The sequence below is a fragment of the Rana temporaria genome, chromosome 3 (assembly GCF_905171775.1).
Source record: "Rana temporaria chromosome 3, aRanTem1.1, whole genome shotgun sequence".
Classification (NCBI taxonomy): Eukaryota; Metazoa; Chordata; class Amphibia; order Anura; family Ranidae; genus Rana; species Rana temporaria.
The window spans coordinates 17978244-17992430 of NC_053491.1; the positions used below are offsets into that span (position 1 = coordinate 17978244).

A 14187-nucleotide genomic window follows, 5' to 3' on the forward strand; every position below is an offset into this window, starting at 1 on the left:
AAAGTGCTATTTTTAAAGGCTAATATGCAAGTTATTGTCCTAAAAAGTGTTTGGGGACCTGGGTCCTGTCCCAGGGGACATGTATCAATGCAAAAAAAAGTTTTAAAAACGGCCGTTTTTTCGGGAGCAGTGAATTTAATAATGCTAAAAGGGAAACAATAAAAGAGAAATATTACTTTAAATTTCGTACCTAGGGGGGTGTAAAGTCAGCATGTGAAATAGCGCATGTTTCCCGTACATAGAACTGTCCCTGCACAAAGTGTCATTTCTGAAAGGAAAACAAGTCTTTTAAAACCGGCTTTGCGGCTATAATGAATTGTCGGCTCTGGCAATTCAGAGCGAATGCATTCATAAAAAAAAAAAAAAAAAATAGCGTGGGGGTCCCCCCAAATTCCATTACCAGGCCCTTCAGGTCTGGAATGGATATTAAGGGGAACCCCACCGTCAATTTAAAAAAAAAGGACGTGGGGTTCCCCCCAAATATCCATTCCAGTTCATTATAGCCGCAAAGCCGGTTTTAAAAGACTTTTTTTCCTTTCAGAAATGACACTTTGTGCAGGGACAGCTCTAAGTACTGGAAACATGCGCTATTTCACATGCTGACTTTACACCCCCCCCCCCAGGTATGAAATTTAAAGGAATATTTCACTTTTATTGTTTCACTTTTAGCATTATTAAATTCACTGCTCCCAAAAAAACGGCCGTTTTTAAAACTTTTTTTTGCATTGATACATGTCCCCTGGGACAGGACCCAGGTCCCCAAACACTTTTTAGGACAATAACTTGCATATTAGCCTTTAAAATTAACACTTTAGATTTCAAATGCTCGAGTCCCATAGACTTTAACGGGGTTCTAAAGTTCACACGAACATTTGATGTGTTCGCAAGTTCTGATGCGAACCGAACAGGGGGGTGTTCGGCTCATCCTTAAAAGGGACTGATAAATTTGTCCTCAGTCCCTTTCTCTGTCTCAAAAGTGAGACATTGGGGCTCTGTTTAGATCACTGATATTTCACTAAAGCCCCCTAATGGAGGTCCTAAAAAATATGTAAAAAAAATATTTAAAAAAAAAAATTGTGAAAAATAAACAAATAAAAAAATGGTAAAAAAAAAATAACAAAATAAAACAACAAACATAAAAAAACGACTGACACCAGTGGCGGAACTACCAGGGTCGTAAAGTTCACACTTGTGACTGGGCACTGGCATTCCGCCACAGTGAAGGCAGGAAGGTGGCCTGCTGTGGGACCGTAATAAAGAGTCCCACAATTGGGGTAAAGGGTCCCAGTCAGGGGGCCCCTTCATGGTTTCATGCACCAGGGTCCTGAAGGTTCTTGTTACGCCTCTGTTCCTGACACTTTACTTTTATTAACTTTTCTTACTTGGTAGTAACCAGCAGTCATTTTATACATTTTTATTAGTGGGAATGCTTTAATAAGCATTCCCAGTATTGATATTCGTTTTTTATTATTAGTGGGAATGCTTTAATAAGCATTCCCAGTATTGATATTCGTTTTTTATTATTCTTCTTCTTAATTTTAATTAGTGGGAATGCTTTCATAAGCATTCCCAGTATTGATATTCGTTTTTTATTATTAGTGGGAATGCTTTAATAAGCATTCCCAGTATTGATATTCGTTTTTTATTATTCTTAATTTTAATTTTAATTTTATTCCGTACGTTTTTTGGCTCTGCGTAACTTCTGCATACTTTCAGCTATTGAGACCATTTAACTTTTAAAATGTTCGTCTCATTCAGCTAACGATGGGACTTCTTCAAGTTTTTTTGTACTATTTATACTTTTTAAAATATTAAGCTTTTAGACACTTTTTTTTAACATTGAAGTCAATGAGAACATCCTTTTTCCTGCTTCAAAACACACGTTCTGCCAAAAGTTTCAGCTCCTTCATACTTTCACTTACAGACACCAAACAAACTTTAAAGCGGTCACAAAATATTCAGCTATCCAAACATGACTTTTTAGATTGATATCTTATACGGTTTTTGTGAAAACGCAATTTACGTTTAGTGATTTTTTTATCGGTTATAATGTAATCCTATGGAGCAGGTTTAGAGTGTGTCATGTGACCTTTAGAGTGGAGATCTTTGAAAACAAAAATTATCTTTAAAAAAAGGGCGAACAAATTGCTCTCACGCCCACAAGATCTACTTGTCATACACAATTTATATATCAAAACGTAGGTATGCTTGTCTGGTTTCAGGCAATGTGATCAGTTTTGTGATACGTATTTTAGTTTTAGTTCCAGGAGCTTCTAAAGGACAAGAGTGACAAAACCACTCTCATTGACCGTCCATGTTAAAAATTTAAAACATTTTCCTGCAAAACACACAAAGACGCTCTTTTCTAAATCGCTGGCATGGCCACAATTTTAAGTTTATCAACATAAATTTCATATCGATGCGTTCACAAGGGCCGTGTCTTTCAAACGGTGAAGTCGCTGTATCGATCGCATGTACGGTTGTGGATTTATTACGTTTTGTTTGGAGGCGTAATTAATGTATTGGTCTGTGAATTAAAAGGCGTTTGTAATGGAATTTCTTTCCATAAATAGCTTTCTACCTCAGTGCAATATTCCTCCTCACTGACCTGGGGGGAGGGGAAACCTCTTGAGGGGGGAGGGGCGACCAGGAAGTCAGCATACTCTCTACTTTGCAGATAGAGAAAGGAGCTGTGTGTCCTAAAGATAGTGTAGTGGTTATGGTGAATGGCTTTGGTGCGGGCTCAGCAATTCAGCATTCCCACTCGCATTTTCCTCAGGGAATGCATTTTCTAGTTCTTAATTTTAATTTTAATTTTATTCCGTACGTTTTTTGGCTCTGCGTAACTCCTGCATACTTTCAGCTATTGAGACCATTCAACTTTTAAAATGTTCATCTCGTTCAGCTAACGATGGGACTTCTTCAAGTTTTTTTGTACTATTTATACTTTTTAAAATATTAAGCTTTTAGACACTTTTTTTTAACATTGAAGTCAATGAGAACATCCTTTTTCCTGCTTCAAAACACACGTTCTGCCAAAAGTTTCAGCTCCTTCATACTTTCACTTACAGACACCAAACAAACTTTAAAGCGGTCACAAAATATTCAGCTATCCAAACATGACTTTTCAGATTGATATCTTTTACGGTTTTTGTGAAAACGCAATTTACGTTTAGCGATTTTTTCAGAAAATGGAATCGGTTATAATGTAACCCTATGGAAGGGATTTAGCGTGTGTCATGTGACCTTTAGAGTGGAGATCTTTGAAAACAAAAATTATCTTTAAAAAAAGGGCGAACAAATTGCTCTCACGCCCACAAGATCTACTTGTCATACACAATTTATATATCAAAACGTAGGTATGCTTGTCTGGTTTCAGGCAATGTGATCAGTTTTGTGATACGTATTTTAGTTTTAGTTCCAGGAGCTTCTAAAGGACAAGAGCGACAAAACCACTCTCATTGACCGTCCATGTTAAAAATTTTAAAAATTTTCCTGCAAAACACACAAAGACGCTCTTTTCTAAATCGCTGGCATGGCCACATTTTTAAGTTTATCAACATAAATTTCATATCGATGCGTTCACAAGGGCCGTGTCTTTCAAACGGTGAAGTCGCTGTATCGATCGCATGTACGGTTGTGGATTTATTACGTTTTGTTTGGAGGCGTAATTAATGTATTGGTCTGTGAATTAAAAGGCGTTTGTAATGGAATTTCTTTCCATAAATAGCTTTCCTTACCTCAGTGCAATATTCCTCCTCACTGACCTGGGGGGAGGAGAAACCTCTTGAGGGGGGAGGGGCGACCAGGAAGTCAGCATACTCTCTACTTTGCAGATAGAGAAAGGAGCTGTGTGTCCTAAAGATAGTGTAGTGGTTATGGTGAATGGCTTTGGTGCGGGCTCAGCAATTCAGCATTCCCACTCGCATTTTCCTCAGGGAATGCATTTTCTAGTTAGTGGGAATGCTTTCATAAGCATTCCCAGTATTGATATTCGTTTTTTATTATTCTTAATTTTAATTTTATTCCGTACGTTTTTTGGCTCTGCGTAACTCCTGCATACTTTCAGCTATTGAGACCATTCAACTTTTAAAATGTTCATCTCGTTCAGCTAACGATGGGACTTCTTCAAGTTTTTTTGTACTATTTATACTTTTTAAAATATTAAGCTTTTAGACACTTTTTTTTAACATTGAAGTCAATGAGAACATCCTTTTTCCTGCTTCAAAACACACGTTCTGCCAAAAGTTTCAGCTCCTTCATACTTTCACTTACAGACACCAAACAAACTTTAAAGCAGTCACAAAATATTCAGCTATCCAAACATGACTTTTCAGATTGATATCTTTTACGGTTTTTGTGAAAACGCAATTTACGTTTAGTGATTTTTTTATCGGTTATAATGTAATCCTATGGAGCAGGTTTAGAGTGTGTCATGTGACCTTTAGAGTGGAGATCTTTGAAAACAAAAATTATCTTTAAAAAAAGGGCGAACAAATTGCTCTCACGCCCACAAGATCTACTTGTCATACACAATTTATATATCAAAACGTAGGTATGCTTGTCTGGTTTCAGGCAATGTGATCAGTTTTGTGATACGTATTTTAGTTTTAGTTCCAGGAGCTTCTAAAGGACAAGAGTGACAAAACCACTCTCATTGACCGTCCATGTTAAAAATTTTAAAAATTTTCCTGCAAAACACACAAAGACGCTCTTTTCTAAATCGCTGGCATGGCCACAATTTTAAGTTTATCAACATAAATTTCATATCGATGCGTTCACAAGGGCCGTGTCTTTCAAACGGTGAAGTCGCTGTATCGATCGCATGTACGGTTGTGGATTTATTACGTTTTGTTTGGAGGCGTAATTAATGTATTGGTCTGTGAATTAAAAGGCGTTTGTAATGGAATTTCTTTCCATAAATAGCTTTCTACCTCAGTGCAATATTCCTCCTCACTGACCTGGGGGGAGGGGAAACCTCTTGAGGGGGGAGGGGCGACCAGGAAGTCAGCATACTCTCTACTTTGCAGATAGAGAAAGGAGCTGTGTGTCCTAAAGATAGTGTAGTGGTTATGGTGAATGGCTTTGGTGCGGGCTCAGCAATTCAGCATTCCCACTCGCATTTTCCCCAGGGAATGCATTTTCTAGTTCTTCTTCTTAATTTTAATTTTAATTTTATTATTCCGTACGTTTTTTGGCTCTGCGTAACTTCTGCATACTTTGAGCTATTGAGACCATTCAACTATTAAAATGTTCGTCTCGTTCAGCTAACGATGGGACTTCTTCAAGTTTTTTTGTACTATTTATACTTTTTAAAATATTAAGCTTTTAGACACTTTTTTTTAACATTGAAGTCAATGAGAACATGCTTTTTACCGCTTCAAAACACACGTTCTGCCAAAAGTTTCAGCTCCTTCATACTTTCACTTACAGACACCAAACAAACTTTAAAGCGGTCACAAAATATTCAGCTATCCAAACATGACTTTTTAGATTGATATCTTTTACGGTTTTTGTGAAAACGCAATTTACGTTTAGTGATATTTTATCGGTTATAATGTAATCCTATGGAGCAGGTTTAGAGTGTGTCATGTGACCTTTAGAGTGCAGATCATCCACAAAAAATATTATCTTTAAAAAAAGGGTGAACAAATTGCTCTCACGCCCACAAGATCTACTTGTCATACACAATTTATATATCAAAACGTAGGTATGCTTGTCTGGTTTCAGGCAATGTGATCAGTTTTGTGATACGTATTTTAGTTTTAGTTCCAGGAGCTTCTAAAGGACAAGAGTCATGTTAAAAAGTCTAAAAAATGTTTCTGCAAAACACACAAAGACGCTCTTTTCTAAATCGCTGACATGGCCACATTTTTAAGTTTATCAACATAAATTTCATATCGATGCGTTCACAAGGGCCGTGTCTTTCAAACGGTGAAGTCGCTGTATCGATCGCATGTACGGTTGTGGATTTATTACGTTTTGTTTGAAGGCGTAATTAATGTATTGGTCTGTGAATTAAAAGGCGTTTGTAATGGAATTTCTTTCCATAAATAGCTTTCTACCTCAGTGCAATATTCCTCCTCACTGACCTGGGGGGAGGGGAAACCTCTTGAGGGGGGAGGGGCGACCAGGAAGTCAGCATACTCTCTACTTTGCAGATAGAGAAAGGAGCTGTGTGTCCTAAAGATAGTGTAGTGGTTATGGTGAATGGCTTTGGTGCGGGCTCAGCAATTCAGCATTCCCACTCGCATTTTCCTCAGGGAATGCATTTTCTAGTTTTAACTACAATCTTTTAGTATATACCGTATTTATCTGCGTATACCGCGCAAGTTTTTGCCCTGAAAATCAGGGCAAAATCGTGGGTGCGCGATATACGCCGATACCCGCTTCCCGCGCCAAGTTTGAACCACTGCGCCGGCATATACCGAGCGCAGTACACTCGGGTATAGTCAGGCAGGCTCGGCTCCACTCGCGGTCACGTCCTGGACGTACAGGACGCACAGGACGTGACCGCGAGAGGAGCCGAGCCTGCCCGACTATACCCGAGTGTACTGCGCTCGGTATATGCGGTTCAAACTCAGCGCAGGAAGCGGGGATCGAGCGGGGAGGACACCACGATGGCCGCAGAAGGACGCCGGACCCGACAAAGAGGACACCACCGAAGCCGCAGATGGACGCCGGACCCGACGAGGCCGCCGATGGACGCCGCGCAAGACACCAAAACTGTAAGTACTAAAATGTTTTTTTTACAGGAATGCGGGTCCACATTAGGGGTGTGCGCTATACGCCAGAGCGCGCAATACCCCGATAAATACGGTAGATATCTTTTCTGTTACCGATTTTTCTATGTTTTTTTTTTTTTTTAGGTCTTTATAGTCACCCACACGTCACTTACAACTAGGGTTGTCCCGATACCACTTTTTTAGGACTGAGTACGAGTACCGATACTTTTTTCAAGTACTCGCCGATACCGAATACCGATACTTTTTTTTAAATGTGTCCCCAAATGCAGCCATGTCCCCCCACAAATGCAGCCATGTCCCCCCACAGATGCAGCCATGTCCCCCATATATGCAGCCATGTCCCCCCACAGATGCAGCCATGTCCCCCCACAGATGCAGCCATGTCCCCCCACAGATGCAGCCATGTCCCCCCACAGATGCAGCCATGTCCCCCCACAGATGCAGCCATGTCTCCCCCCATATCCAGCCATGTCTCCCCCCATATCCAGCCATGTCCCCCCATATGCAGCCATGTCCCCCCCCATATCCAGCCATGTCCCCCCATATCCAGCCATGTCCCCCCCTGTGCAGCCATGTCCCCCCATATGCAGCCATGTCCCCCATATGCAGCCATGTCTCCCCCCCATATGCAGCCATGTCTCCCCCCATATCCCCCCCCATGCAGCCATGTCCCCCCATATGCAGCCATGTCTCCCCCCCCCATATCCAGCCATGTCCCCCATATGCAGCCATGTCTCCCCCCCATATCCAGCCATGTCCCCCCATATGCAGCCATGTCTCCCCCCCATATCCAGCCATGTCCCCCATATGCAGGCATGTCTCCCCCCATATCCAGCCATGTCCCCATATGCAGCCATTGTCTCCCCCCATATCCAGCCATGTCTCCCCCCATATCCAGCCATGTCCCCCATCATATCCAGCCATGTCCCCCATATGCAGCCATTGTCTCCCCCCATATCCAGCCATGTCCCCCTTACCTGCATCCCGCTGCCGCGCTGCGTATAGACACTCCCCTTTGCTCGGGATTGGACAGTTCACCCGAGCAAGGGGGAGTGTCTATACGCGGCGCGAATCATTACAGCTATTCAAATGAAAGCTGTAATGTTCCCCGCGCGTATTAACCAGTCGGCGGCAGAGGGGATGCGGCGTAACGGCTGCGTAACGACGGCGGCGGCGGGGGGGGGTGTTGTATTCTATTTCGGTATCGGGGGTATTTGCGGGAGTACGAGTACTCCCGCAAATACTCGGAATCAGTCCCGATACCGATACTAGTATCGGTATCGGGACAACCCTACTTACAACCTTCTCACAATAACAGAGTGTGACACTTCAACAACACAAGTCATGAATCAGAATTGATGAGAGTTCCCCATTCCACTATGATTCAGTGTGGCCGTCCTACACTGCCTTTCTAAAAATAACCCATCACAACGGAACAATTCACTCTTCTTTTTTTTTTTGGTTTTGGGAGTGATTCACCACAAGGGTTAATAATGCCAAAACACAATTGTGGTGGCAGCCACGCCAGTGACTTGTTCCAGACACATGAAGTCATTCCCTGCCTACTCCTCGTATCTCTGACGGGTTTTGTCAGACAGATATTTACAAGTGACCGCTGGCAATGGAACGACGTCTTGGTTTTGTCCTTCCCCCCCCCCCCCCCCGACACAACCCCTTACAGCTGTAGACATTCCATAAATCCCAGAAGATATTCATAAGCAATATTGGCATTTAAACTGGTGCCGGGCTCCAAGTTAATGGCAGGATTGACCGGTTTTATATATGATTTGAGTTTCTGACTAACGTCTTTCCGCTGAAGATGTCTGCGTATTCCAATTCCAACACGCAATGGGTGTCTAGTAAGTAATGCTGATCATTTTTGGAATACTGTGTGTCAACTGGGGGGATGATGTTGAAATATTTTGCATGCCTACAACTGCTTTAAATTCTCAGCCCCTTTGTACTTTAACCACTTCAATGCCAGACACTTACCCCCCCCCCCCCCTTCCTGCCCAGACCAATTTTCAGCTTTCAGCGCTGTCGCTGTTTAAATGACAATTGAGCGGTCATGCTACACTGCACCCAAACAGTGCTATAATAAATATCCCCAATTTATTTTTAAAAAAGCACATTTTTTCTCAGTTTAGGTTTTGGTAAAAAAAATTGCAATACGCATATATTGATTGGTTTGCCCAAAAGTTATAGGGCCGGATTCAGAAAGAGATACGACGGCGTATCTCCCGATACGCCGTCGTATCTCTGAGTTCTGTCGGTCGTATCTATGCGCCTGATTCATAGAATCAGGTTACGCATAGATATCCCTAAGATCCGACAGGTGTAAGTGTCTTACACCGTCCGATCTTAGGCTGCAATTCCCGGCCGGCCGCTAGGTGGCGCTTCCGTATTATTACGCAAGGAATATTCAAATGAGGAGTTACGCCGATTCAGAAACGAACGACCGCCCGGCGCTTTTTTTTTTACGTCGTTTGCGTTCGGCTTTTTCCGGCGTATAGTTACCCCTGCTATATGAGGGGTAGCTAATGTTAAGTATGGTCGTCGTTCCGGCGCCGAGTTTTGAAATGTTTACGTCGTTTGCGTAAGTCGTTCGCGAATACGGATGGACGTAATTTACGTTCACGACGAAAGCAATGACGTCCTTGCGACGTCATTTAGAGCAATGCACACTGGGAGATTTTACGGACGGCGCATGTGCCGTTCAAGTAAAACGTAAAAAACTTGGGGTCAAGGGAAATTTAAATAAAACATGCCCCCTACATTCCCATTTGAATTACGCAGCCTTACCCCGCAAAACATACGCTACGCCGCTCTAACTAAGGGCGCAAGTTCTTTGTGAATAAAGAACTCGCGCCCAAAGTTAGAGCGGCGTAACGTATTGGAGATACGTTACGCTGGCCGGACAGATACGCCAATGTATCTGAATCCGGCCCATAGCGTTTACAAAATTGGGGTTAGTTTTATGGCATTTTTATTATGATTTTTTTTTTACTAGTAATGGCGGATATCAGTGATTTTTTTTTATCGTGACTGCGACATTATGGCGGACACATTTGACACTTTTTTGGGACTATTGTCATTTATACAGCGATCAGTGCTATAAAAATGCACTGATTACTGTGTAAATTACACTGGCAGGGAAAGGGGTTAAACACTAGGGGACGATGAAGGGGTTAAGTGTGTCCGAGGGAGTTATTCTAATTGTGTGGGGGCGGGACTACAAGTGACATGACAGAGATCACTGTTTCCGATGTCAGGGAGCAGTAGATCAGTGTCCTGTCACTAGGCAGAACAGAGAAAATCTCCCTATTCTGCAGCTCCGTGACACGATCGCGGGACACCAGCGGACATCGAGTCCTATTAAGCTATCTGTAAGGGGGGTAATTCTTCCCAATGACCACAAGTGTAAGGAACATTCTTCCCACTGACCATCACACCACTGCAGGGTTTCTCAACCAGGGTTTCCCCAGAGCTTGATAGGAGTTCCTTGAGCAATGAGCATTTTTTACCTCATTTTAGCTATCTGTAAGGAGGTAATTCTTCCCAATGACCACAAGTGTAAAGAACATTGGGCCAGATTCACGTAGAAGTGCGGGGGCGTAACGTATCGTAGATACGTTACACCGCCGCAAGTTTTCATCGCAAGTGCCTGATTCACAAAGCACTTGCAATGAAAACCTACGCTGGCGGCCTCCGGCGTAAGCCCGCGTAATTTAAATGGGCGTGTGCCATTTAAATTAGGCGCGCTCCCGCGCCGGACCTACTGCGCATGCTCCGTTTCGAAATTCCCGCCGTGCTTTGCGCGAAGTGACGTCATTTTTTCGAACGGCGACGTGCGTAGCGTACTTCGGTATTCCCGGACGTCTTACTCAAACGACGTGAATTTTTTAAATTTCGACGCGGGAACGACGGCCATACTTTATACAGCACATACGTGTGCTGTGTAAAGTTAGGGCACCCAAAACGACGACTACATTTGCGGCGGGAAAATAGACTAGCAGCGACGTAGCGAACTCGAAAAACCGGCGTGGATCGCCGTAACTCCTAATTTGCATACCCAACGCTGGTTTACGACGCAAACTCCCCCCAGCGGCGGCCGCGGTACTGCATCCTAAGATCCGACAGTGTAAAACAACTACACCTGTCGGATCTTAGGGATATCTATGCGTAACTATGAATCAGTCGCATAGATACTCTGAGAGATACGACGGAGTATCTGAGATACCCAGTCGTATCTCCGCTGTGAATCTGGCCCATTCTTCCCACTGCTCATCACACCAATGCAGCGTTTCTCAACCAGGGTTTCTCCAGAGGTTTTTTTTTTTTTTGAAAAGCCCATGGGGTCTCTCCGAAGGGAGACCCCATGAGAGCAGGCGAACTAAGCCAGAAGGCCATGTCCACCCCCTCCCAAGACGTTCAGGGCAGGCCCGAGGACCCACACACTACTGATCACACAGTGACAAAACGTGTAACAACCAACAAAAAAATACATAAAAGTGTATATAAAAAGATATAAAATAAAAAGAAATAGGGGAGAAGGAAGATGGGAGGAGTGAACGTGACCAATACGATGGCCGGCCCTCCAGACAGGAATCAAAAATTCCTCTGGTCCCAGCCAAAAGGCTCGGCCCTAGAGGCAGGTGCAAAAAAAGTGTGTTATGGTGAAGTGACCATGGTGCTCAAAAGTGCTGAGGGCAACACTAGTGCAGTTATGACACCCCTGAACTGCCACTCCAGGGGCACATTCACCATAGGCTTTTCAGTTCCTATCCAACCCCCCAACCAGATCAATACGGCCCTCCGCGCCTACCAGATCGAGAGCCCTTCTGGGTTTTCTCAGGGAGAGCCACCGACTATCATAGCAGTCTCCACCGGTACTAACCCTTCCAGGCCCCATCAATCCAGCAGATTTGCATAACTCACCCAGCCCCCCCAGACCGGGCTACGCCAGCTCCTCCACCGGACGCCGATATGAGCATCGCCTACACCAACACCGGCCAGAAGGCCAGAAAACCCCCCGACACTCCGCCTCGACCCAATAGTTCTCCATCCTCATCAGGAGGCTTTCGCCATTACACCAGCAGGTTTTGCATATGCCACCACCATCCCTTTCCACCTCGCGGTGTATTAGGGACGGTTAGCATAGCGCCACCTCCTGGCAACTGATAAGAACGGATACTACACTTGATCTTAGCCAAAAGGCCGAGAAGCGGATGGGGCATACACACGGTCGGAATATCCGATGAAAAGCCCCCATCGGACATTTTCCATCAGAAATTCCGACCGTGTGTACGCGACATTACTCTTTTTTTTTTATATCAATAGTTTTTATTATGTTTTTTGCATAACAGACAAGGAACAATTATGCATGTTGATGGTAACAGAGTAAAATACAGCATCAGATAGGGAGTCCATGACTCCTAGTAACAGGATAGATCCAGATAACAGAGGGATCAAAGATAACTAACAAAATGAAAGACAAAGTAACAAAATTAAAACAAAAGTAAAAGTAGGTAAATGCAGTCAGATACTTCAAGTGACATGTCGGATAAAGTACTATGAAGTTGAGGAGGAATACCATTGGTTCCATGGTTCCCATATACTAGCAATGGAGGGGTATTTACCCACACTATGAGCGAAAAGTTGTTCATACGTGCCGTGTGTATTAATTATTTGTTTGACTTCAGAGAGTGTTGGACTTAATGTGTCCTTCCAATGCCTAACCAATGCAAGCCTAGCCGCCAATAAGATGTGGGATAGTAGGTTTCTCAGGTAAAAAGGGACTAGATCCATCCCCAGGGAAAGTAATGCCATTCCCGGCGATGGGTCCAATCGGACCCGAAATATGCATTTTATAAGATCGTATATACCAACCCAATAATGAGTGACTTTGGGACAATCCCACAACAGATGAAATAGAGTGCCTATTTCCCCGCATTGCCTCCAGCATAAGGGAGACACACCCGAGGCAAACCTAGACAGCCTATAGGGAGTGAGGTACCAACGCAACATAATTTTTTGGTATAGCTCCCATAGGTTAGCGCATTTTGTAGAAACGTACGTTGTCTTAAATGCCGTAAGCCATTGCTTGTCAGTATAGACCCTTTTGAAGTCCTTCTCCCAGGCATGCATAGAGAGTGCTTTTGTGAAAACTTGTTTGTTTTGGAGGAGGGAGTAAAATAGTGAAATCCCTTTAACTGTGGTATTTTTGGATAGGAGGAATTGGGCTATTTGCCAGGGAAGGGATGTAGATAACCTACCCACCCGCTTCATAAGGTGTGTAATTTGAATGTATCTATAATATTCGTCATCGGGTAGAGATAGCTCCAATTGAAGGGCCCTGAAAGTTTTGATAGCTGGGCCTATATATAGATCTTCCAAATCCGTTCCTCCAGGGGAACACCATCTGGAAAGCGAGATATCTGGTATAAAGAGAGACAGGGCCGAAAGAGGAAATTTTAGTTGAGTAAGTTTATGATCAGTAAAATCGTGCGTGGCAAGCAAACGCCAGGCTGCCACAGAGGCACGTATAGTTGGACCCACCTCCTGAGTTGGACGGGGAAGGGAGTGGCTAGAAATAAGGTAATCATATAGGTTTCTGCCCGTCACCTGTTGTTGCTCAAGAAGAGCCCATAGCGTGGGGGTATCGGGCTGAAACCATCCTTTCAGTTGTGCCAGAATAGTGGCGGTATAGTAGTCTCTAATAAGCGTGTGACCAATTCCCCCTACGGACCTATGTTTAATTATTCTACTAAACGCACATCGTGCCCGCTTCCCTCCCCATAAGAAGTTATTGACAATGGATTGAATTGAAGCAAAAAAGGAAGAGGGAACAGGGATAGGCAGGGTTCTAAATAAATATATCAGTTGTGGAAGGATCTGCATTTTAAAGGCGGCCAACCGTCCAGACCAGGACAGTTCAAACTTTGCTAACTTATGAAGTTTAATCGGGAGTGACTGCAATAAAGGGGTATAGTTTGCCTTGACTAGGTCAGATGTTCTTGGGGTGAGGGTAATGCCAAGATATGAAATTCCCTCAGCCTTCCAGACGTATGGAAACTTTTCGCTCAAGGATTTTTTAGTTTGATCCGAAACACCCAGTCCCAAGATAAACGATTTTGTGTCATTGACTTTGTAATAGGACACTGATGCGAATAGCTGCAGAGATTGTTGAACCGAAGCCAGGGAAGATTCCACTTTGGTAAGCATCAATATGATGTCGTCTGCAAATAAGCTGATGGTATGGGTCGAGTCCTTGGTTCTAAAACCGCTAATCTCAGGGTTAGATCTAATGTGCGTGGCCAAGGGTTCCATGAGCAAATTAAAAATAAGTGGGGAAAGTGGACACCCTTGCCGGGTACCATTAGATATCCTAAACGGGGTAGAGAGCATTCCTGAGGTGTATACCTGGGCCGATGGTTGTGTG

The 14187-nt window shown here is 43.5% G+C and overlaps 1 pseudogene; it reads right to left on the bottom strand.

Moving 5' to 3' along the window:
• Positions 1–11840: 11840 nt before the first annotated feature.
• Positions 11841–11975, bottom strand: LOC120933963 (annotated as a pseudogene).
• Between the last annotated feature and the right edge of the window lie 2212 nt (positions 11976–14187).